Genomic DNA, 24,432 nt, shown 5'->3' with positions numbered 1-24,432 from the left:
CGCTGACAAACCAAAAAGTCCATCCTCGGAGAAGGGGGCCCTGAGGAGGGGAATTCTCCTCTCCTCCAGGGGGGACTGCTCCAACCACAGATGTCTGTGCATAAATGTTGAAAGCGTCATCCCTTTCCCTGAGGCTATAGCTTGCAGCTGTGTTAAAACCCTGCGCGAGGGTCTTGGCGTCGTCCGGCCCCAAGACCCCACCGCCTGACACCATTTTCTACAAAAAGCAGGTAACTGAGGCTGAGCAATGTTAGTTGTTGCTGCTAGGTTTTATATTGCTTATCTAAGCTTATCTAAGCACGGCACGCCGGTCCTAAGCCCCCCCACCAGGCCGTCTACCTGTGTAAAAGGTAGATAAGCCTCGGTTAGGTCCTTAACACTAGACACATCTGTCCTTCAGCGATATAAGGGTTGCTCGGGTCCCCCCTGACACACGGGAGTGGAACCCCATTAGCTGCAGCGGCGAACGCCATGATACTGGGAAAAACACGTAATAGCATTGCTTGTTGTCTGCGGTCACCCGAGTACAAAGCCCACTGCGCTGCACACGTGCCACCCGGTTGCATGGGACAATGGGCGACAGTGACTGCGTCAACGCCGCATGTTGCCGTTGCCGGCCCTACCTGAACACAGTTCGGTTCGACTACCGCATGCCGTGTGGCGTTCTTCAGTCCTCTGCCAAGCTGGTGACGGGGATCTGAAGAAAGTCCAGCGTCGGGCACCCAGCGATACTCCACCTGGACACGCTGGGGAAGTCCTGGTGGTAGTCCGATGTTCTTTATCTTCTCTTTTCTCTTCATAACAATCCACTGTTTGATGGCGCATGTAGCTACCTTCACGCGTGAAAATAGCCAGGAAGGGCGTGGAGGTGACCACATCCTGTGTTTTAAGGAAACACTGACAATTGCTTTTGTGTAATTAGACACAGCCAGGTGTGGTGACAAGGCTTCACGTCCTATATACTGTAAGCAGACCAGGAGCTCGTCACTGTTGTCTCTCTCACCTGTGCTCTCACCATTTTTATCATTGCTCTTGCTCTTTTTTATTGTTATATCCTGAACCAAGGAGGCCGGTGCACCCAGCTCTCCACCTTTTTGTACATTTAGAATAGTAGTTGAATAAATATAGTTATTTTTGCTTAAAAACATGTCTGACTCCTTGTGTCCACCACGTTGCAACAAGCAAGGCCTAGGAGAAAACGAGCCATCTCTACTGGACTGTGGAGGCCTTAGGGAAAAACATCAAGGCTTGGTTGTGACACAGACGTTAGGGCGAACACACCCTGACAATGTGACTATACCTGTTGTGTGGTTGTACCTTTTACACAGAGCTGGGCTTCTGTCTCTCCCTCCTGTTCTTTTTTTCCCCAACTTTTTTTTTTTAATACAGCACAAAATCAAGACAGTACAGATATGCAGATATACTTTACAACACGTTCTCTATTAACATCATGTCTGTACCGTATCATTAAGAGACAGCTGCTTGGGGAAGGGGTGTGGGGGAAACATAAAAAAACAGGTAAACCAGAATATACTACATATACTACTACTGTCCGTAAGTGTTGAAACAAGGACAGATTTAAGAAGTAAAAATAATAATAATGATGATATACGAGTGATATTAGTAGTTACAGTCCCTCCTGTTCTCCCTGGGGGAGAGTGAATCTCAAGCTGCAGTTATGGGCTTCGTGGTGATCTAGCTGATTGATTGATTGATTGATTGAATTTATTGGACAATCTAAAATCACATACAAACTGATACACAACGTGTACAGCCATCACATATAATTTAAAACCGTCGAGGATTGAAACACAATAGAACCTTACGATTTATTTCCAGCGTGGTCCTCAAACGGGGGGGGGGGGGGGGACAAGATGACGAGTATGCACAAATGAGACATGCAAATAAAAATGTCAAGCATTATAAATTTGAATAAAAAAATGCAATAACACAAAGTCTACAGCACACCTGCATATATCTTTATCCTGAGTGAGTGACTAAGCCATTTCTTCAAATGTAGAGACACTGGCAGTTTATTCCACTCACAAGCTGCTGAGTACTGAAAGGTATTTTCCCCCATTGAGCTCTTGAATTTGCACAGTTTAATGTCGGTTAAACCGCCCCTCGTTGCATATGTGTGGGTATCGCTAAAGCACATAAAATAATTTGACAAGTACATTATGAGGGGACCCTATTATTATCATTATTTTGTGGCTCTGAAGCCTACTACATTATTCTATTTCTATGGATTTTGGTCACTGCTCCATCTGTGTTAAGACAAGCTATCAATGCTTAAACTTACCCATATTGGGTTATATATCGTAATAGCTTACGCTCTGCTCGTAGTGGAACATATCCCATATCCAGTCTAATACTGAATACATTTCTTCACATGTACACACCCATCCGCCTGGCCACACTCCCATCCGCTGAGAGGCAGTTAAATCATTTTGTGTCCTGTACTGTGCAGGACAGTGATGCAACAGTAGCAGGACAGTGATGCAACAGTAGCAGGACAGTGGATCACAGTGATGTAGCAGGACAGTGGATCACAGTGATGTAGCAGGACAGTGATGTAGCATCACAGTGATGTAGCAGGACAGTGATGTAGCATCACAGTGATGTAGCAGGACAGTGATGTAGCATCACAGTGATGTGTAGGAGCTATTTGATGGTTTTTGTGCTTAGTTTGTAGTTTGTTAAGTTCATCACTGGGTGGCAGCACGGAGCACTGGGTGGCAGCACGGAGCGCATAGGTTTTGAATAAAGGCACAGGTGTATGCTATGTCAATCAAGGTATCTAGGTATGGGTGACGGAGAGATCTCACGGTTTTTACCGCATGAACACACGCACGTAGCCTCGCTCGTTTTCAGTATTATCAACAGCATTATGCAGACATTATTGTTTTGGCTCATCACATGTATTAAGTTGAATACTTCAATTAAATGGGAACTTCACCCAACGGCAGGTGACACGGACTCGACATTGTGTTTTTTCTAATCGCGCGTCAAAGACGAGGAATCCCCGCACCCAACCGAGCGTCTATCAGAACATCAAGATAGCCGCTACACAAGTAAAAACCTGATCTTACTTGGACAAATGGAGGATTTTGGAACCTGGCTTGGAATGCTGCTTCTGGATAAAGATCATCATCCCGAGATAGCACACCAAAGGAGGACTGGTTAGTGTATCGCACTGGGCTGCTTGCTAATGGAGCAGCAGCATTGAAAGTTTTGTTGTTATTGTATTGACTTTTTTTCACGAGAGAGACTCCAGTCTCTTAAAGGAACAGTACGTATTATCAAAAATGAGTTTACGTCATGATATTGTGGAGCCCAGCCAAGGGCAAAATGTTTGTGAGCCAAGAATAAGAAAGCCTTCTGTAAAGGGATTATCAATTTTGATCGAAAGGCTCCAAACTGACAGAAATGCATATTGTACACAAGCAAGGAAATTGAAAAGGGAAATCATCACTCTTCTAGTTTCCAATGACAATGTAAATCTTGTGCACCAAAATCTAAAACAGTTCAAAGCTCTATGTCAAGTTGCCTCTGAGGCACATAATACATTGATGACCGAGTATCCTACAACTGAGGATACGCAGAGAAAGCAGGACGAATGGTTTTATGCAAAAAAGGAAACAAATGATACATTTGTAAATGAAGTATCAACATGGTTGAGCGAAAATGGGATTTTTCAGGTCAATGATGATAATGCTGAATTGAAAAAAATGAAATCTGATTTGCATGAGGAAATTAAAGCTGGAGACAGTGCGTCTAATGTGTCTAGTAAAAGGTCAAGAAGCAATGCCAGTAGAGCATCATGTTCTAGTACTGCATCTGCACGTTTAAATGCCATGGCAGAGAAAGCGGCTTTAATCGAGCAAACCGCTGCTCTGCAAAGGAAACATGAAATAGAGGCACAAGAGGAGAAACTCAGACAGGAACAAGAGAAACTCAGAAAAGTTAAGGAGCAACTGGAGCTTGATACACAAATGGCTGTTGTTACTGCAAGACTTTCTGTGCTGGAAGGCAGTGCCGTTGGAGGAAAGGCCCCTTCAGATGGAATGAATTCCTACCTGAGCAAATCTATGAAAGAGCTGAGACCTCAATTCAACCTACAGGCAACTGCATTTGTGCCGAAGGAGAACACCCTGATTTCGGATCAAGGCTCAAGAGCGCCACCTATCTTTTCCACATATGATGTGCGACCAAAGGTGAATATGCACACACACTTTCAGGAGAAAGTACAACATCATGGAATTCCACAAGCAAAAGATACTACTCTCATGCCACAGTGGCAACCAAACACTGGGACGTCTCTCACCACTACTCTAAAGCATCAGTCTCAAAACGCTTTCACAGCCTCGACTGCTGCACCTCGTAGGTCAGTAGCTGCACAGGAACGACAGTCTACACAGAACGCTGCAGTGCAGAATACAGTGGACCAGGATGCCATTTGTGGAATCATGCAAAGGCAGAATGAACTCACCACATTGCTCATTCAACAGCAAATGTTATCTACTTTACCAAAAAGAGATATAACCATATTTGATGGTGATCCATTGCACTTCATTTCCTTTGTTAGGACATTTGAACATTGTGTTGAAGAGGTAACATGCAGTTATCAAGACTGTTTGTATTTTCTGGAGCAGTACACCAGGGGGAAGCCCAGAGAGCTGGTGCGAAGCTGCTTACACATGCCACCACAACAAGGATATCAAAGAGCAAAAGGTCTTTTGAAAGAACACTTTGGTAATGAGCACAGGATAGCAACAGCCTACATGGAAAAAGCCTTTCGCTGGCCTGTTGTTAAAGCAGAGGATGTAGAGGCGCTGCAGGAGTTCACGCTGTTCCTAAGAGGGTGCTGCAACGCTATAACAGAGATACAGTACATGGAGGAGATGAACGTTCCATCAAACATGAGGAATGTTATGATGAAATGGCCATACAAGCTGCGGGAAAGATGGAGGTCTACAGCTTGTGAGATACAAGAACGGCAAGGCTACAGGGCCACCTTCCCAGAGATGGTAAACTTTTTGGAGAAACAAGTCAAAATATTGTCTCATCCCATTTTTGGTGACATTTCAGATGCACGACCAAGCATCACATTAAAGCCTGTAGATAAGAGCGCGCCGCTACCCAGGAGCAGCATTAAAGGAAGCAGTTTTGCAATAACCATCGCAACCAACCAAGCTGAAACTGTGCCCACAGTGCACATGATGCCAAAGCAGCCTACCGTAACTAAGGAGTTGTCCTCAGAGGCCTGCCTCTATTGTGAAGAGCCACACCCGACTATTCTGCATGTCCACAACAACGACAAATTGACCAAGTCACAAGAAACACCAGTCAGTAGTGCACTTGTGTCTCTTCAGGCATGTGGTTGTACTGGGGCCGGAGACCACGACTGTACCCTTTCCATTGTTCCAGTACAGTTGAGATCCAATAAAGGAAATGGAGTGCTGCAGACCTATGCCTTCTTAGACCCAGGAAGTACAGCAACCTTCTGTACCAACCATCTTATGAAGAAGCTGAATCTACAGGGTACAAAGACCAACATTCTTATGCGCACTATGGGTCAAGAAAAGGTAATTGAAAGCCAAATCCTTACAGGACTGGAAGTGTCCAAGTTGGATAATAACCACTTTATGGAGCTCCCAGAAACGTTCACACATGAAACAATCCCTGTTTCAAAGAGTAACATCCCTACTCAGCAAGATATTGAAAAATGGGAATATCTGAAGGGTATCAGGATCCCAGAATTGGACGCTGATGTTGAACTTTTGATTGGAGCTAATGCATCAAAACTCATGGAACCCTGGGAAATTATCAACAGCCAAGGTGATGGACCTTATGCCGTGAAGACCCTATTGGGGTGGGTCGTCAACGGTCCTTTGAGGGGTAATAATGGTTGTCAGAGAAGCTGCTCGACCATATATGCCAATAGGACATCCATTGTCAAACTGGAGGAGCTGTTGGTCTCTCAGTACAACCCAGAGTTAAACGAGAAGTCACTGGAGGAGCAGCAGGAGATGTCAAGAGAGGACCCAAGTTTTATGGAGATCTTGGAGAAGTCTATTTGCATGCAGGAAGGACATTATTGCATGGACTTGCCTTTTAAAATGGATGACATCACCATGCCAAACAACAGGTGCATTGTGGAACAGCACCTTCAGAGTCCGAAAATAAAGTTTGAACGGAATAAGGGCTACCAAAATGAGTACATAGATTTTCTTACTCATGCGATTGACAGTGGCTACGGAGAAATTGTGCCTCAAGTCCAGCCGGACTACAAAAATGGCAGTGTGTGGTATCGCCCTCATCACTGGGTGTGCCACCCAAAGAAGGAAAGACTGAGAGTGGAAAAGCGAGCACACACCAGACGTGGAATTTTTCCAATCGTCAGTCCCAGTGACCAGTTGGGGTTCTCGTCACCATTCACCTTGCTACCAAAACTGTTGTTGCAAGAAATGTGTCGAAGGAACATGTCTTGGGATGACCCCATACCCCAGACATTCTCACAGCGATGGGCAAAGGGCTTGTACGGGCAGTACGGTTGAAGACCAAGACAGGGCAGTTGGAGCGGCCCATATCCAAGCTCTTTCTGCTTCAAGAAGCAGTGTAAGGTCTGGCGGTAAAGGTCACGACCCAACGTTGAGTTACGTGCTGGTAACCTCTGGCTCAGAGAAGAACCAAGAACATTTGTTATAGCTCCTTTTTTCTTCTTTAATGTAATTGTTTTCCACCTTCACATTTGGGGCCGGTGTGTAGGAGCTATTTGATGGTTTTTGTGCTTAGTTTGTAGTTTGTTAAGTTCATCACTGGGTGGCAGCACGGAGCACTGGGTGGCAGCACGGAGCGCATAGGTTTTGAATAAAGGCACAGGTGTATGCTATGTCAATCAAGGTATCTAGGTATGGGTGACGGAGAGATCTCACGGTTTTTACCGCATGAACACACGCACGTAGCCTCGCTCGTTTTCAGTATTATCAACAGCATTATGCAGACATTATTGTTTTGGCTCATCACATGTATTAAGTTGAATACTTCAATTAAATGGGAACTTCACCCAACGGCAGGTGACACGGACTCGACATTGTGTTTTTTCTAATCGCGCGTCAAAGACGAGGAATCCCCGCACCCAACCGAGCGTCTATCAGAACATCAAGATAGCCGCTACACCTGCATATATCTTTATCCTGAGTGAGTGACTAAGCCATTTCTTCAAATGTAGAGACACTGGCAGTTTATTCCACTCACAAGCTGCTGAGTACTGAAAGGTATTTTCCCCCATTGAGCTCTTGAATTTGCACAGTTTAATGTCGGTTAAACCGCCCCTCGTTGCATATGTGTGGGTATCGCTAAAGCACATAAAATAATTTGACAAGTATGAGGGGACCCTATTATTATCATTATTTTGTGGCTCTGAAGCCTACTACATTATTCTATTTCTATGGATTTTGGTCACTGCTCCATCTGTGTTAAGACAAGCTATCAATGCTTAAACTTACCCATATTGGGTTATATATCGTAATAGCTTACGCTCTGCTCGTAGTGGAACATATCCCATATCCAGTCTAATACTGAATACATTTCTTCACATGTACACACCCATCCGCCTGGCCACACTCCCATCCGCTGAGAGGCAGTTAAATCATTTTGTGTCCTGTACTGTGCAGGACAGTGATGCAACAGTAGCAGGACAGTGATGCAACAGTAGCAGGACAGTGGATCACAGTGATGTAGCAGGACAGTGGATCACAGTGATGTAGCAGGACAGTGATGTAGCATCACAGTGATGTAGCAGGACAGTGATGTAGCATCACAGTGATGTAGCAGGACAGTGATGTAGCATCACAGTGATGTAGCAGGACAGTGATGTAGCAGGACAGTGATGTAGCAGGACAGTGATGTAGCATCACAGTGATGTAGCAGGACAGTGATGTAGCAGGACAGTGATGTAGCAGGACAGTGATGTAGCATCACAGTGATGTAGCAGGACAGTGATGTAGCAGGACAGTGATGTAGCAGGACAGTGATGTAGCAGGACAGTGATGTAGCATCACAGTGATGTAGCAGGACAGTGATGTAGCAGGACAGTGATGTAGCAGGACAGTGATGTAGCATCACAGTGATGTAGCAGGACAGTGATGTAGCATCACAGTGATGTAGCATCACAGTGATGTAGCAGGACAGTGATGTAGCAGGACAGTGTTGTAGCAGGACAGTGATGTAGCATCACAGTGATGTAGCATCACAGTGATGTAGCAGGACAGTGATGTAGCAGGACAGTGATGTAGCAGAACAGTCATGTAGCAGGACAGTGATGTAGCATCACAGTGATGTAGCAGGACAGTGATGTAGCAGGACAGTGATGTAGCAGGACAGTGATGTAGCATCACAGTGATGTAGCAGGACAGTGATGTAGCAGGACAGTGATGTAGCATCACAGTGATGTAGCAGGACAGTGATGTAGCATCACAGTGATGTAGCAGGACAGTGATGTAGCATCACAGTGATGTAGCAGGACAGTGATGTAGCATCACAGTGATGTAGCAGGACAGTGATGTAGCAGGACAGTGATGTAGCAGGACAGTGATGTAGCATCACAGTGATGTAGCAGGACAGTGATGTAGCATCACAGTGATGTAGCAGGACAGTGATGTAGCAGGACAGTGATGTAGCAGGACAGTGATGTAGCAGGACAGTGATGTAGCAGGACAGTTAAAGGTGTATTCCACCCAAATGGTTAGCAGGACAGTGGAGGACAATGCATCACAGTGATGCAACAGTAGCAGGACAGGGGACAGTGGTAAAATGGCTGCAGGACAGTTAAAGGTGTATTCCACCCAAATAGTGTTAAAGGTTATAACCCAAATGTGTCTTCCCCGAATGATTTTAAAGGTGTATTCCACCCAAATTGTTTTAAAGGTTATAATACAGTAGCAGGACAGTGGATCACAGTGATGCAACAGTAGCAGGACAGTTAAAGGTGTATTCCACCCAAATTGTTTTAAAAAAGGTTATAATACAGTAGCAGGACAGTGGATCACAGTGATGCAACAGTAGCAGGACAGTTAAAGGTGTATTCCACCCAAATGGTTAGCAGGACAGCCCCATCACAATGTGCAGGAGGTGTGTACAGTAGCAGTACAGTAGGTGTACAGTAGCAGTACAGTAGGTGTACAGTAGCAGTAGCAGTACAGTAGGTGTACAGTAGCAGTACATTAGCAGTACAGTAGCAGTACAGTAGGTGTACATTAGCAGTACAGTGGCAGTACAGTGGCAGTACAGTAGGTGTGCAGTAGCAGTACAGTAGCAGTACAGTATATGTACAGTAGCAGTACAGTAGGTGTGCAGTAGCAGTACAGTAGCAGTACAGTATGTGTACAGTATCAGTACAGTAGGTGTACAGTATCAGTACAGTAGGTGTACAGTAGCAGTACAGTAGCAGTACAGTAGGTGTACATTAGCAGTACAGTAGCAGTGCAGTAGGTGTACAGTAGCAGTACAGTAGGTGTACAGTATCAGTACAGTAGCAGTACAGTAGGTGTACATTAGCAGTACAGTAGGTGTACAGTAGCAGTACAGTAGCACTACAGTAGGTGTACAGTCACAGTACAGTAAGTGTACAGTAGCAGTGCAGTAGCAGTACAGTAGGTGTACATTAGCAGTACAGTAGGTGTACAGTAGCAGTACAGTAGCAGTACAGTAGGTGTGCAGTCACAGTATAGTAGGTGTACACTAGCAGTACAGTAGCAGTACAGTAGTTTTACAGTCACAGTACAGTAGGTGTACAGTAGCAGTACAGTAGCAGTACAGTCGGTGTACAGTAGCAGTACAGTAGCAGTACAGTAGGTGTACAGTCACAGTACAGTATGTGTACATTAGCAGTACAGTAGCAGTACGGTATGTGTACAGTAGCAGTACAGTAGTTGTACAGTCACAGTACAGTATGTGTACAGTATCAGTACAGTATGCGTACAGTCACAGTACAGTAGGTGTACATTAGCAGTACAGTATGTGTACATTAGCAGTACAGTAGCAGTACAGTATGTGTACAGTAGCAGTACAATATGTGTACAGTAGCAGTACAGTAGCAGTACAGTAGGTGTACAGTAGGTGTACATTAGCAGTACAGTAGCAGTACAGTATGTGTACAGTAGCAGTACATTAGCAGTACAGTGGGTGTACAGTAGCAGTGCAGTAGGTGTACAGTCGCAGTACAGTAGGTGTACATTAGCAGTACAGTAACAGTACAGTAGGTGTACAATAGCAGTACAGTAGTTGTACAGTCACAGTAAAGTAGGTGTACAGTAGCAGTACAGTAGGTGTACAGTCGCAGTACAGTAGGTGTACAGTAGCAGTACAGTAGGTGTACAGTCGCAGTACAGTAGGTGTACAGTAGCAGTACAGTAGGTGTACAGTCACAGTACAGTAGGTGAATGAATGAATGAATGAAAACTTTATTTAACAGATTGCAGAATGGGTACAATACAGTACGGCTCAATACATACAATTGTTAAGGGGATGCAGACCTGAGAAAGACGTTTGTCTTGTTTCCATCAGGGTCCCCCATTTTCAGGTGCACTAAGGTGCACATTATCAGTACAGTATCAGTACAGTATGTGTACAGTATCAGTACAGTAGGTGTACAGTATAAGTACAGTAGCAGTACAGTAGGTGTACAGTATGTGTACATTAGCAGTACAGTAGCAGTACAGTAGGTGTACAGTAGCAGTGCATTAGCAGTACAGTAGGTGTACAGTAGCAGTGCATTAGCAGTACAGTAGGTGTACAGTAGCAGTACGGTAGCAGTACAGTAGGTGTACAGTAGCAGTGCATTAGCAGTACAGTAGGTGTACAGTAGCAGTACAGTAGGTGTACAGTAGCAGTACAGTAGCAGTACAGTAGGTGCACAGTAGCAGTACAGTAGCAGTACAGTATGTGTACAGTCGCAGGGCAGTTAAAGGTGTATTCCACCCAAATGGTTAGCAGTACAGTACATCACAGTGATTCAACAGTAGCAGGACAGTTAAAGGTGTATTCCACCCAAATGGTTAGCAGGACAGTGGATCACAGTGATGCAACAGTAGCAGGACAGTGGATCACAGTGATTCAACAGTAGCAGAACAGTTAAAGGTGTATTCCACACTCTCAGGACCCATACGAGGCTCCTCCCACTAAGACACTCTCAGGACCCTCGCTCCCATTGGCTGATTTGGGTCACGTGACCGTCACAGGGTCACGTGATCGTCCCACCCAATGGCTGAATTGGAGTATTGCACTGCGGGATTGATTGATTGATTGAAAACTTTATTAACAGATTGCAGAATGGGTACAGTACAGCTCAATACACACAATTGTTAAGGCGATGCAGACCAGAGAAAGACCTCAATGCAGTACTGTTACATTTGTGACCAGGCACGTGCACACATAGAGGCCATGGGGTGCTTGAGCACCTGCCTTTTTCAGCCTCATCCAAAAAGTGCCCTTTTTGAAAAAAATTCAATACATTTTTGTTTACCGTTATGCATATAGATTGCCCTTCCAACTGAAAAATGTCAGGATAGAATCAAAATATTATGTAAAGAGAGAGAGATGCCCCATATTCCATTGCAGTTTGCACGGCCTCCTCAGCGTGCCTCTCCGCGGACCTATATATTTTATGCATAGTGTGGGTGGTGATGATGATGATGATAGAAACCGCTGTGGCCCATACAGTTGAATGCTGGTATTACACTCATTGAGGGACACGAAGAAGTCAAGTCCGATTTGGGAATCTCAAATACAAATCGGGATTGGAATAAAAATTGCATTTATATTAAACAATACAGAATATACAGCACTTCTTGGGGTCTGTAGGGTAAGCACTTATTCCCTCCCCCCTGAACATTTATGGAGATGTATGGGCCTTTTAAGTCAGTGATAAAAGTGTCTTTCAAGGATAAGTGAGCTCCTGCACTGATTATTATAGTTCAATATTCAATATTTGATCACCAAAACCCCCCAAAAAGCATAAAAAGGGGCCCCCCGCCCGAAAAGGGCCCTTAAAAATCGGTTAATATATACACACAAGTGTAGTGCCCTTTTCAGCCTTTGAGCACTTGCCCCTCTAAAGTCCTGTGCACGTCCCTGTTTGTGACATACAGTAGATATATACAAGGGTGAGGCTTGGTCTCTCTGTGTTCTCTCTCTCTCTCTCTCTCTCTCTCTCTCTCTCTCTCTCTCTCTCTCTCTCTCTCTCTCTCTCTCTGTCTCTGTCTCTGTCTCTGTCTCTGTCTCTCTCTCTGTCTCTGTCTCTCTCTCTCCCACGGCTCCCACGGGCCGAATATTACCCCGATCCTTGCGAGATTAAATCCACGGGTACCTCTCGGTGTGCCGAAGCTTTTCCTAAATCACTTCCATCATCGAAAACGAGGGGAAAAGGTTGGCTCGCGACTCTGAAAATGTCGCATGATTTTAAAAACGCTGTATTAAGTGAGTCTATTATAGGCTCCATGCAAGCTTTTTACCGTGGGTACATCTGGGCGTCCCGCAAATTTTACCCATTCACATGTAGCCCCGAAAACGCTTAGAAAAGGAAAGTTGAAAGCGTGGAATAAACTCGCCGAAACGGTAAAGTGTCCCACGGGCGCGCCGTGATTCCGATCCGCGTGAAAATATTCACGGCCATAGAGGAGACCGTGGGACACCTTTTTGCAACAGAACAACATTTCCCCAAGGGGATCAATAAAGGAATATCTTATCTTATCTTATCTTAACATGTGTCTCGAAAATCGTGCGCCCAGCCTAGTGAATGAGAAAAGCCTGCCCCTAGTGGAGCAGGACAGTCCCTACACAATTACAACAGGACACAAAATGATTTAACTCCTACTGCATCCGCTCCTCTACATAAGCGGGGATGTGGCCATACTAACAGCTCCTTCCCGATTTTCACCACAGACAAGTGTCTGTATACACCACTTGAGTTTAGTCCCGAAATGGAGGAAAGGAGCTATGTGGACATTGTATCTTATTTCTTCTCTCTCTCGCCAATTTACGAGAAAAGCTAAGTCATAATGTCTGCACCTTCGGGGGGTTTGAACGCTCACAACGTCACCCTTCACCAGCGTTTCTCCATTGCCGCATTTGCCGTGCGTCGTGGGGCTGCTCTGACTCCATGGTCGTGGCAGTCAGATACGCCCGAGCGGCGCCCGGTGGTGAGTCTGCCTCTCCGAGGGGCCATTGAGCCGCCGTCTCCCGTGAGATGGCCTGGTTTCGGCCCTGGTTCCCCCGCCAGTGGACGGTCGGCCGACAGCTCCTCTGGTGCCTGGGGATTTGCAACGCAGGCTCTTCACCTCTGCTCGCTCCCGTCGTAGGGCGACGAGCTGCAGGGGCGAACAGCCTGGCTTTGGGGTTGTGCTCGAGCCGAACGAGAGTGCTCTTGCCCTGTCTCCGTTTCCAATGGAAACTGAGGATCACATGGAGGGGGCGAGAGCGCTCTTGTTTGATGCCCCAATGGATTCGTATCATTCTCCCCCTCGAGGTGTGGCAAGGAGTGTTGCGTCTCCTTGGGGTCCCTTCTTCTCCGGTGTTGGGTTAGAACCTCCGACCCTGAGACAAGATGCCCAGCTATCTGCCGGGTCGGATGGTGGCGCCCGACATGGCAGCCTCCCGTACGTGAGGGACACGAGTGACGTGGAGGGAGGTACGCAAGGGGAGTTGCTTGCCTTGTTCCCCGAGCTCATGGCGGCTGCCGCAGCCGCTAATGGCGTGGCGTTGTCACGCTACAGCGGCGTGCTGTAGGGGGGAAGGGCCTGCTCTTGGATGGGCCCTGTCCGATACGCTGGCGATGTGGGGGGTAGTGTCACTAGTTGGCCTCAGCACTTTTTCTGGGGGGTCCTGACCCTTCCTGGGGGTGGGTCCTCCTTCGCGTTCCGCAGCTACGGCCTTGCCACAGGGTTGGGTTCTTGACCTTGACCCTGTGATATTAGGGATTGTAACAGGTTTTTTTTCTTCCCGTTCGTTCCCTAGTGGCATGTGGGTTGCGCGCCTGTGTAGTCGTGGGTTCTTCTGTGGGAAGGTAAGTCCCACGATCTGCTTACCCTCTGCGTTTGAGTTGCTAAACCCTCTTCACACAGTCGGATCCGATTCCCTCCCGACCTCCACTAGGGGGGTCCGGGGGCTTGGGTCCTCTCCGGTTCTGATGGTTGTGGGGGGCCTCAGCGGGTACATTTGTCAGCTCTGTGTTCCACTACGAGCAGAGCGTAAGCTATTACGATATATAACATACGGTTATCCTATACCCATAGTTATATGAGTATAGCGAGTGCTCTGCTCTGACTCACTGAGGACCCCGTGTTCTTCGCCTTCGGTGGTGAAAGACTTGGGAAGGAGCTGTTAGTATGGCCACATCCCCGCTTATGTAGAGAAGCGGATGGGGGTGTGGCCAGGCGGATGGGTGTGTACATGTGAAGAAATGTATTCAGTATTAGACTGGCTATGGGATATGTTCCACTACGAGCAGAGCGCTCGCTGTACTCATATAACTATGGTTATAGGATAACCGTATGTTTTGCTCAGTTCTGCCTGCCGTGTCTCGTTGCCTGCACATTTAGGCCGGGAGCCAGGTCCACCCCTCAGGATGTTTTTTGCTACCTTTTTTTCACTATTATTTCCTGTTATCCCATACCTTGGGCCATAACCAGTTGATAATGACCACCCCCAACTCATCCCCGTTTGGCCTGAGGGGCCAAAAAACCCTGTCTGTCCGCCTTACAAATTGTCATCAAAAGTGATAATTTCCAAGTATTTTATTAAACATGTCACTGCCTCACATGGATATGAAAAACGTCCCACATTTATACGCTTCAATTTAAGTCCAAGATGACCTTTCTATCTAAATGATTACACCTGCCATGACCAAAATTATCCACTGTACCTCAAATCGAGAAAATAGAACATTAAAGCATTACCCTTATTTCTTCCCGGACACTTTGCATTGTGGGGTAGATTAGGAGGACTGAGTGACATCATCACCGGGGGCGACCATACTTACAGCTTACAGTCCCCCGACCATAGACATATATAAGGCTCGATGACTCACCTGTGCTGCTGGCCAATGGAGACCGATGTTGCCACATGGCGGCCATCTTGGAACAGGCAGCATGCCCACACATAACAATGTCTATGGTGCATGTACTATTGAAATAACCATAGCTTGCTAAATTTTCAACCGATTTCCAAACGGTTTGTTTTGTTATAAACATCAGAGATGTAGTTATCATACTACATAATGGACTTTCATATGTAATAAACCAAACCGCTTGTCGATGAACATTTAGCCCATTCACCATAAAACGTTCACCACAACCTCTGTGATTACTCTCAGCTGATTTTGGTGAATAAAGAGGTTGTAGTGGAAAATGTATGGTTACTACCATAAAATCATAATTACTATTAATCTACAATTCAGTGATATTGAAGTCATGTAAAGACACTATCCTCCCCTCGAGCTCTGTAAACACTGACGTTGACAGACCTCTGTGGGAAGGGTTGTGTTTGTCTTCACCAAACAATATTCAAGAAGTAGAATGTGTACAAAGCAGGTCAAGATAACATAACCCAGAATGTTGAAGCCAGGTCACCAGGATCTTGGTTCAGGATTAAGGGGGGATTCGTCAAAGCCTGGGATCTTTGTCCGATGATGTAAGATTGCATGATATGAGGGAGGACACACCTGTTTAAACTTCAGTCCAGCCTAGTCTACTTTCCTTAAAGAAGCTCCATTCTCCTTCAATGGTCAAGGTAAGTGTCTGTGCTGAATATTGTTTCAGCGGTAGCCGGTAGACTTTTGAAGGTGCAGTGGTGTACTCTGATATATTCTTCATTGTTCGTGGCACATCATGCATGTAGAATGAGGAGTTTCCATCTTGAATGAGAGCCCATTGGCTTGGAGAAGGACGTTTATTCCGTTTGCTTTGTTGGTTTTTGTGAAAAAGCCATAGATTGTTGAGATGGAGTATGGCGTCAGAGTCAAGGGATAGGTTTTTGTGACTTGAGTTGTTGTGATTTGACGAAGATCTGAAAGATGAACCCACTTGTGGCCTTGTACTGGATCACTTTCTGGTTTGATGCCACAAGCTTCCTTTTAGGTATGGTAGATGACATTGTCTTGAATCTGTTCCTCTTGATAGGTTCAAAGAAAATTACTTTTTTTGTTTGAAGTCGATCACAGATGAACTCCTCTTTTTGAGTTTTGCCATTTTCAGGGCATTCAGCACATCATAGCGCACCTCTTCTGACATAGCTGCTCCTGAAGTCAAACTTGTCAAGGGCTGAGAAGTCTCAAGCTGAAATGGGTTGATAAAACACTGAAATGCTTCTACTGTTTGCTGGAGTGATTTCACGTCTGAAGGAAATCACTGGGTTTCATCTGGTTTTCATATGTGTATGTAAGGTAGATATTCAGTAATGGATCCCCTGTGTATGTGTTGAACTGTAAACTGTAAGAGACAGACAGACAGGGAGTGGGAAAGATAGAGAAGTCAGATAGAGAGAGGCATGGTCACCCGCACAGTCGCGGGAATGTAAACATTTAGTATGATAGGTTTGTATGGGCTGGCAGCCGTTGCTAGGGAAAAAACTTTATAGCTGTGAGTTCCGGTTTGAGTCAGACGTGGTGGCGACGGCGAGATGAATCACACCAATAGAGCTCCCAGCTCTCTGACGAGCGTTGGGAGGGGGAAGGGAAATGGCCACGAGGACAGAGCTAGCTACTGGCTAACAGAACCGATAGCTACAGGCTAACAGATTGGCCGCAACCACCAAGCGGGTGTCAGAGAGATTCATCTATTAATCTAGGTTCATTGGGGGCGGTCGGGTGGCGTAGCGGAGATTGCGCTCGTCACCAATGCAAGAGGCTGCGGCTCTGGTTCCCGGAGTCAGCATTGCCCTGCGGCTTGGGCCGGTCATCATACTAATTCGTTTGGCTGAGTTAGGGGGAGGGAAGTCGTGGGTGGTAATCTGGTGTTGTGGACAGCGACGCCTACAGGTCAGGTCTGGGTGCCTGCTCAGCGAAAGGCAGGAAATGGTGAAGGCAGCGTGACCTCCCACACGTTACACTTCACCAATGAGAGTCCTCGCTGCCAGGTGGAAAGAGAGCCACTGGCTGTCTCCACATGTGTCGGAGGAAGCATGTGGTGGACTTCAGGGTTCCCTTGTACCGACCAGTAGGAAGAACATGCGCACAACAACCAGGTAGGGGAGGGGGGGAATTGGCATAACGACTAAATTGGGATGGGGAGAAAAATAGAAAAATCAGGCAAAGAAAAAGAGGATACAAAAAAATCTAGGTTCATTGATTAGACCATCAAAGACTTACATTTTTTTACGAGATGCTACGTTTATGAAAATAAACATCCTACTGAGAAAGAGATCACGTTTCCAGTACTAATTCTTCTGTTACGGATGCATCAACGGGGTGAGACAGTGTGACAGCCAGTAAGATTGCCATCAACAAACAAACAACAAACACAACGCAGAGACTTCCTGGAACGGCAGATGACGGCTGAAAACACTGATATCTATCACGTCTCTTCTATTGTTTTGCAAAAGTTTATCAGATCCTGGATGTGTTTCCTCAATGTGTTCAAGAAATTATCCCAAGTATGTGAGGAATCTAGCATAGTTCTGCTGGTCTGAGCAGAAGAAGAGGTCTGGCATGTTGTTTAGGATGGCTTTGTATCCTTCATAGTCATTCATTTTGATTGCCTTATTCATTGACAGGACGAGCCAGGTGCAGTCCATGTATTCCATCTAAAACTGTACAGTTTCTCCCAGCTCCCCATTTCTCACTGCTTCTCTAAATGCATGATATTCTGCCATGTGGTGAGATACATCTTCTGATAAGAGCACTTCAGTGAGAGTAGATTCATTCAGAGTGAGATTTTCCAGAAATGCAGCCCATTCTGCAGAGAGTGGTTCATACGTTTCCAGATACTTGTCATCGAGGAGTCTCAAGAGCTTCCAGCATGGAAGCACTCTGGCAAGGTATCCAGGCATCTTGTCGTCTCTTTGGCACCTTGACTATAGCGTAGCATTGCAACCATTGTACACACATGTGTACACACACACACCATAATTTATATCCCACTTCTGCTCTCACTAGTCGCCCACTCCCACTAGCTAGCTACATTGGGCTGGCAGCTAACAATCTACAAACTAACTAGCTAATGTTATCACTCTAGAAGTAGAGTTGCTAATAATTATAATTTCTTAATAATTATAATTTCATAATCTTTCTCCCACTTCTACTCTCACTAGCTAGTCTGCCGCTCCTGCTCTCACTGGCTAGCTACATTGGGCTGAGTTGCCACCTTTCATATAGAAAAATACCAATCTCGTAATAGACTCAATCTCTTCCCACAGCCAGAAAAATAGATCAACTTACCCAAAATTGTCTTTGCTCAATAACTTCAGGTGGGATGTGACATGAAACAGGGTTAGGGCTTTGGTTGGTTGGTGTGTGTAACCGGGTCAGCACTGCTTTATGTTGCACTGTGATACCCTGTTCCACCAGGGGGCGTAACATTGTTAACTTTTCATGTAATTCACTTCAGATAGTATAGCAGTACATTACTTAAGTCTCAACTCTTGTTTAATATATTTTTTAGATATATTTGAGGTACAATGGAGAACTTTGGTCATATCAGGTGTAATCTTCTAGATGGAAAGGTAATCTTGGACTTAAATTGAAGCTTATAGATGTGGGACGTTTTTCATATCCATGTGAGGCAGCAACATGTATAATAAAATACTTGAAAATGATCACTTTTGATAACAATTTGTCAGGCGGACAGAAATTGTTTAGTCTTTTGGGGTATTCTGAGTGTGATATTTGACAATAGAAAGGTAGTAAGCCCCAGAGTATTATTCTGATACTTTCCCCTATGTGTCAGGATACACCATGCAAAGTTTCAGACTAATCTGACAATTTATGCAGTTGCAGTACCCTCATATTTGCAATTACATAATTTCGCCAGAAGCCTTTCCCAAAAATATGTTTTTTGACCCCTGAGGCCAAACGGGGCTGAGTTGGGGGTGGTCATTATCAACTTGTGATGACCCATGGTATGGGATAACAGGAAATAATAATGAAAAAAAGGTAGCAAAAAACATCCTGAGCGGTGGACCTGGCTCCCGGCCTAATTGGGTTCAAAACACAACCGTGACAGTTATATGGAGAGAAAATAATTAAATAATAATAATTCATTTAATTTATATAGCGCTTCTCAATAACCCGAAGTCGCTGACAGTAGTCGGGAGCAGGGGTACAAACAAAGAGGCGAAAGCAAAGAAACAAAACAAAACAACAAAGAAACAAAAACAAAGGAACATGAGACCATGGGGGGAACGGGGGAGACAGCCTGGTGGCACAAAAAAAAGACTAGAGACATATCGATCAGGTTGGAGGGGAGGGGGGGGTTTAGGGGTGGGGGGGGTTGAAGGCAAGGGAGAACAGGTGGGTTTTGAGGCGAGCTTTGAAGGTGGAGAGTGTAGGGGAGTCTCTGATGGACTGGGGGAGGGAGTTCCAGAGTCGGGGTGCAGTGCGAGAGAAGGCCCGATCTCCGAAGTTTTTGAGCTTGGATGTCGGGACAGTGAGGGAGGCAGTGGAGGAGGACCGGAGGGAACGGGTTGGGCGGTAGGGGAGAAGGAGATCAGTCAGGTAGGGGGGGGCCAGGCTGTGGAGGGCTTTGAAGGTGAGGAGTAGTGTTTTAAAGTTAATGCGGTGTTTGATCGGGAGCCAGTGGAGGGAGTGGAGGACAGGAGTGATGTGTTCGCGGGACCGGGTGTTGGTGAGGAGGCGGGCGGCTGAATTTTGGACCATTTGCAGTTTATGGAGGGAGCGGGAGGTGATACCAGTGAGGAGGGAGTTGCAGTAGTCCAGGCGGGAGGAGATGAAGGCGTGAATGAGGGATTCAGCAGCGGGGGGGGAGAGGCAGTGACGGATTTTTGCGATGTTGCGGAGGTGAAAGTAGGATGTTTTGACGATGGAGCGGACGTGGGGGTCAAATGAGAGGGTGGGGTCGAGGAGGACACCAAGGTTGCGGACTAGGGGGGAGGGGGTGATGGTGGAGTCGTTGATGGTGAGTGTGATGGGTCCGGATCTGGTGAGGGTGGTTTTGGTGCCAATGATGAGGAGTTCAGTCTTGTCACTGTTGAGTTTGAGGAAGTTGTGGGTCATCCAAGTTTGGAGTTCGGTGATGCATGATTCAATGTGACTGAGGGGTGGGCTGTGGGGGGATTGTGTACTGATGTATATTTGGGTGTCGTCAGCGTAACAGTGGAAGTTGAGGTGGTATTTGCGGATGATGTGACCAAGGGGGAGAATGTAGCAGATGAAGAGCAGGGGGCCTAGGACTGAGCCTTGGGGGACCCCCTGTGTGACTGGGGAGGGGGGGGAGGTGTGGCCTGAGAGGGAGATGAATTGGTGTCTGTCAGTGAGGTAGGAGGAGAACCAGTCAAGTGCTGTGCCCTCAACACCCAGTTGGTGCAGCCTTTGGAGGAGGATGGAGTGACACACTGTGTCAAAGGCTGCACTGAGATCGAGTAGGATCAGGATGTTGAGGGCACCGGAGTCAGCGGAGATGAGGAGGTCGTTGATGACCTTTACCAGTGCAGTTTCGGTGCTGTGAGCGGGACGGAAGCCAGACTGAAGGGGTTCATATAGGGTGTTGGACTGGAGATGGGAGTGGAGTTGGGAGGCAGCAATACGTTCCAGTGTTTTTGAGAAAAAAGGGAGATTGGATATGGGGCGGTAGTTGGAGAGGGTGGATGGGTCGAGAGTGGGTTTTTTGAGGACAGGGGTGACAGCGGCGAGTTTGTAGGGGGAGGGGACGTGGCCTAGGGATAGTGACTGGTTGAAAAGGGCGGTGAGGTGGGGGATGAGAGCAGGGAGGCAGGCTTTGGTGAGAGTAGTGGGTAGGGGGTCAAGGGAGCAGGTAGTGGTCTTGGAGGTAGTCATGAGGTCCATGATGAAGGAGGAGTCAACTGGGGCGAAGGCAGTAAAAGGGGTGGGAGGGATGGAGTCAGGTGGGGGAAAAATGTTGGTGGGGGGGGCGAGGGTGGGGGAATTGGCGATGCGGGCAGTCAGTGAGCTGTTGATTAAAGATATTTTATTATTAAAGAAGAGGAGAAACGAGTTGCAGAGGTCAGGGGAGGAGAGTGAGTTATTGTCCGGGGGTTGTAAGAGTTTCTTGACAGTGGAGAAGAGGGTCCGGGGGTTGCGGTTGCTGCTGTTGATGATGGTGGAGTAGTGGGCAGATTTGGCAGCTTGGAGTGCATCACGGTAGGAGGAGACGTGCTGTTTGTGGAGGTCAGCGTGGATGGTGAGGCGGGTTTTTTTATAGAGGCGTTCGAGTTGACGGCCGGTCTGCTTCATGGAGCGGAGTTCCGGAGTGTACCAGGGGGAGGAGGTGGTGAATGAGACAGTGATGGTTTTCAGGGGTGCCAGTGAGTCGAGGGAGTCAGAGAGAGTAGAGTTGAGGAGGAGGGCATAGTCGTCGGGGTTAGAGGGGGCGGAGTCAGGGGGAAAAGCGGAGGATATGGATTGAGACAGTGTGAGAGGGTCAATGGATTTTATGTTACGGAAAGAGATGGTGCGTTTGATGGAGTGGTGGGGTGGGGGAAGGGGAGCGGAGAAAAGGATGCAGTAGTGGTCAGAGAGTGGGAATGGGATGGGGTGAGGATTGGATATGGGTAGGGAGGCAGAGCAAACAAGGTCAAGTGTGTGGCCTTTGTTGTGGGTGGGGAAGTTGATGTGCTGGGTGAGGCTAAAACAGTCAAGGAGGGAGAGGAAGTCAGGAGTGAGGTTTGAGTTTGGTTGGTCAACATGGATGTTGAGGTCACCGGTAAGTAGGAGGCGGGTGGAGAGAGTGGAGGCTATGGTCAGGAGATCAGAAAGTTCAGTTAAAAAAGAGGGATGAGGCTTTGGAGGGCGGTAGAGGAGTAGTGCAGTGATAGAGTTGGGGAGGGAGAGGGCAAGGTATTCGAAGGATAGCATGGGAGGGAGGTTTAGGTGCAGTTCAGTGATGGATAGGGAGAGTTTGTGAAAAACGGCAAGACCCCCCCCTCGGCCAGAGAGGCGGGGCTTGGCGATGAAGCTGTAATTTGGGGGGGTAGCTTGGTTGAGGGAGTAGAAGTCCAAGGGCTGTTGCCAGGTTTCAGTGAGGAGGAGTAGGTCCAGGTTGTTGTCCAGTAGTAGTTCATAGATCAGAGGTGATTTGTTGGAGAGAGAACGGGTGTTGAGGAGAGCAAGGGAGATGGATGGGGGAGCAGGGAGGAAGGAGCGAAGGTTATCAAGGTTGGCGGTGCGGCGGGTGGGGGTGGCAGGGGGGCGAGAGGTAGTCCAGGAAGAGGGGATGTATGAGCCGTCAGGGAGGTGGAGAGTCCGGTTTCGATTTAGGCGGGGGCCTCTGTGGATGTTGCGACGGCGACAGTGAATGCCAGCGTTTCTGGCAGCAGTGGCAGTGGCAGCGGGGAGGCGGTAGTTGTTGTTGAGCGAGTGAAGATCAGCAGGAGTATATGAGAGGCGGCAGGGGGGTGGGGGGGGGCAGTGAAAAATGGGGGGAGGGGGGGTTGTGAGAATCCAAGGGGAAAACGGTAGGAGAAGCAGGAGTCCAAGTTGGGTGTAGAATAGGAGCAGGAGTGGGTTAAAAGTTGGTAGTAGCTGGAGGGCGGAGAGTTGGAGTAGAATGTTGAGCAGATCACTCCGGGGCTGCAGCTGGACAATGGGAGCACTCCAGAGTTGCAGCTGGATACTGGGAGAGAGAGTGTTGTTGTTTTGAAGCAGCGTGTAGTAGCCGGCTCCAGACCAAGCCCGCGTAGCGGGCCGACCTGACCGCGCCATACCAGCAGCCAAGACCGAGAGGAGAGTGAGGGCAGTAGTATAGTATCGCCGACACTCACCCGAGGAGATGGGGAACCCGCAAACCAGCGCGAGGGAGTGGTGTCGCCCTCGCGGGAAGGGAGTAATAGGATAGCACGGCCAGGCAGGCAGTGCCAGCAGCGAGTGGCTGGTTTAGCCGACAGCAGACAGCCAGGAGCAGACGCACAGGACCGGTCCGGAGGACAGGTAAGGTTTTGTCTGGGAGAAAAATGTGTAGATCCGGGAGTTTGTTTTCCAGTGGCAAGGTTTGTAGTCCAGTTTGAGATCCAGTGATGGTGGGAACGGTGAGAGTACAGTCGGCAGGTCCAGAGAGCAGGGGGGGAAGAGAGGACGTGAAATGTTTGTAGAGAGTCAGGACGGGCGCAGGAGAGGACGGGAGAGACAAGCAGCGTCGACGGTAGAAAACAAAATAACAAATAGAGTACAAGGAATGGACGTGGGGGAAACGGGTAACAGGGCTGGGATACAGTTTAAACAGGTAAATAGAGATACGGACAGAAGCGGCAGTCACAGGTTAACGCCAGCAATGCTCTGGATCCGAGAAAAACAAGAAAACAGCTGAGTGACGCGGGACAGAAAATTGCGACTGCTCTCGCGAACAGTCTATAGCATTGGTCTTGTGTAGTGTTTGGTGAATTTACTGTATTGTATATTTGCACATTCTCTGTGTACCTCCATTTTGGTTGAAGACAGGTGAACTCACCTGCTGCATTTTTATAGTGCTTAAACCCGATTGGTGTGTCTACAATTAAGCAATCATGTGTTTAACCAATTGGCTCATATGTGTGGTAATTTTGTCATTCTGTGTCTAATGTAATGCAAGTGTGTTTAGTGTTTTGCAAATCACTGTGTGTATTGTTTTGCAAAAGGTGTGAGGCTGACATTGTGCTTATAGTGGTGCAAATCTGGGCCAATGTTTTGCTCCTTGTGTGTAAGGTTTTGATAATTGTGTAATACTTTTGATTTTAGTGTTTATGCAATCGGAGAAAACCTGTAATGTTAGAGCAGTTAAAACAGGCCTGTCAAATTGGACTGGAAGCACCAAATTAAGGGGAGACACTGCAGGTGAATAGGGTAAAAAAATGAACTAATAGATATCACAATGAAACTTCCCCAGTTGATTACTTATATTAAGACAAGACTTTTTTGTATTACAAGTTTTCTGAAATTGTATGTTTAAATATGCAAATGAGGCATGATCTACTTAAATATGCACTAATTTGCATATAATTCCAGGACAGAAATCTGAACATTGGATAAAGCCATTTTCAAAATTATAGTTTTATTTTGTTGACATATTAGAGCCAAAGGTTATTACAGAGGGGATTTTGGATATCTCTTTTTATCACTCCATAAATCAGAAAATACTCCATTCAGTCCATTTTTATGGTAAAATTCCATATTTCGCCATGTTTTTAGGAATACAATGTGATATAAATCAGGGTGTAACTGCAGTGGTGATGTCATAATAGAACCGGTTATAACAGGCTAGAATGCTCTGG

The sequence above is a fragment of the Notolepis coatsorum genome (genome assembly GCF_963971535.1).
Source record: "Notolepis coatsorum genome assembly, chromosome: 16".
In the NCBI taxonomy this organism is placed as follows: domain Eukaryota; kingdom Metazoa; phylum Chordata; class Actinopteri; order Aulopiformes; family Paralepididae; genus Notolepis; species Notolepis coatsorum.
The sequence above is the reverse complement of the archived record's forward strand: the minus strand, read 5'-3'. Positions refer to the sequence as shown.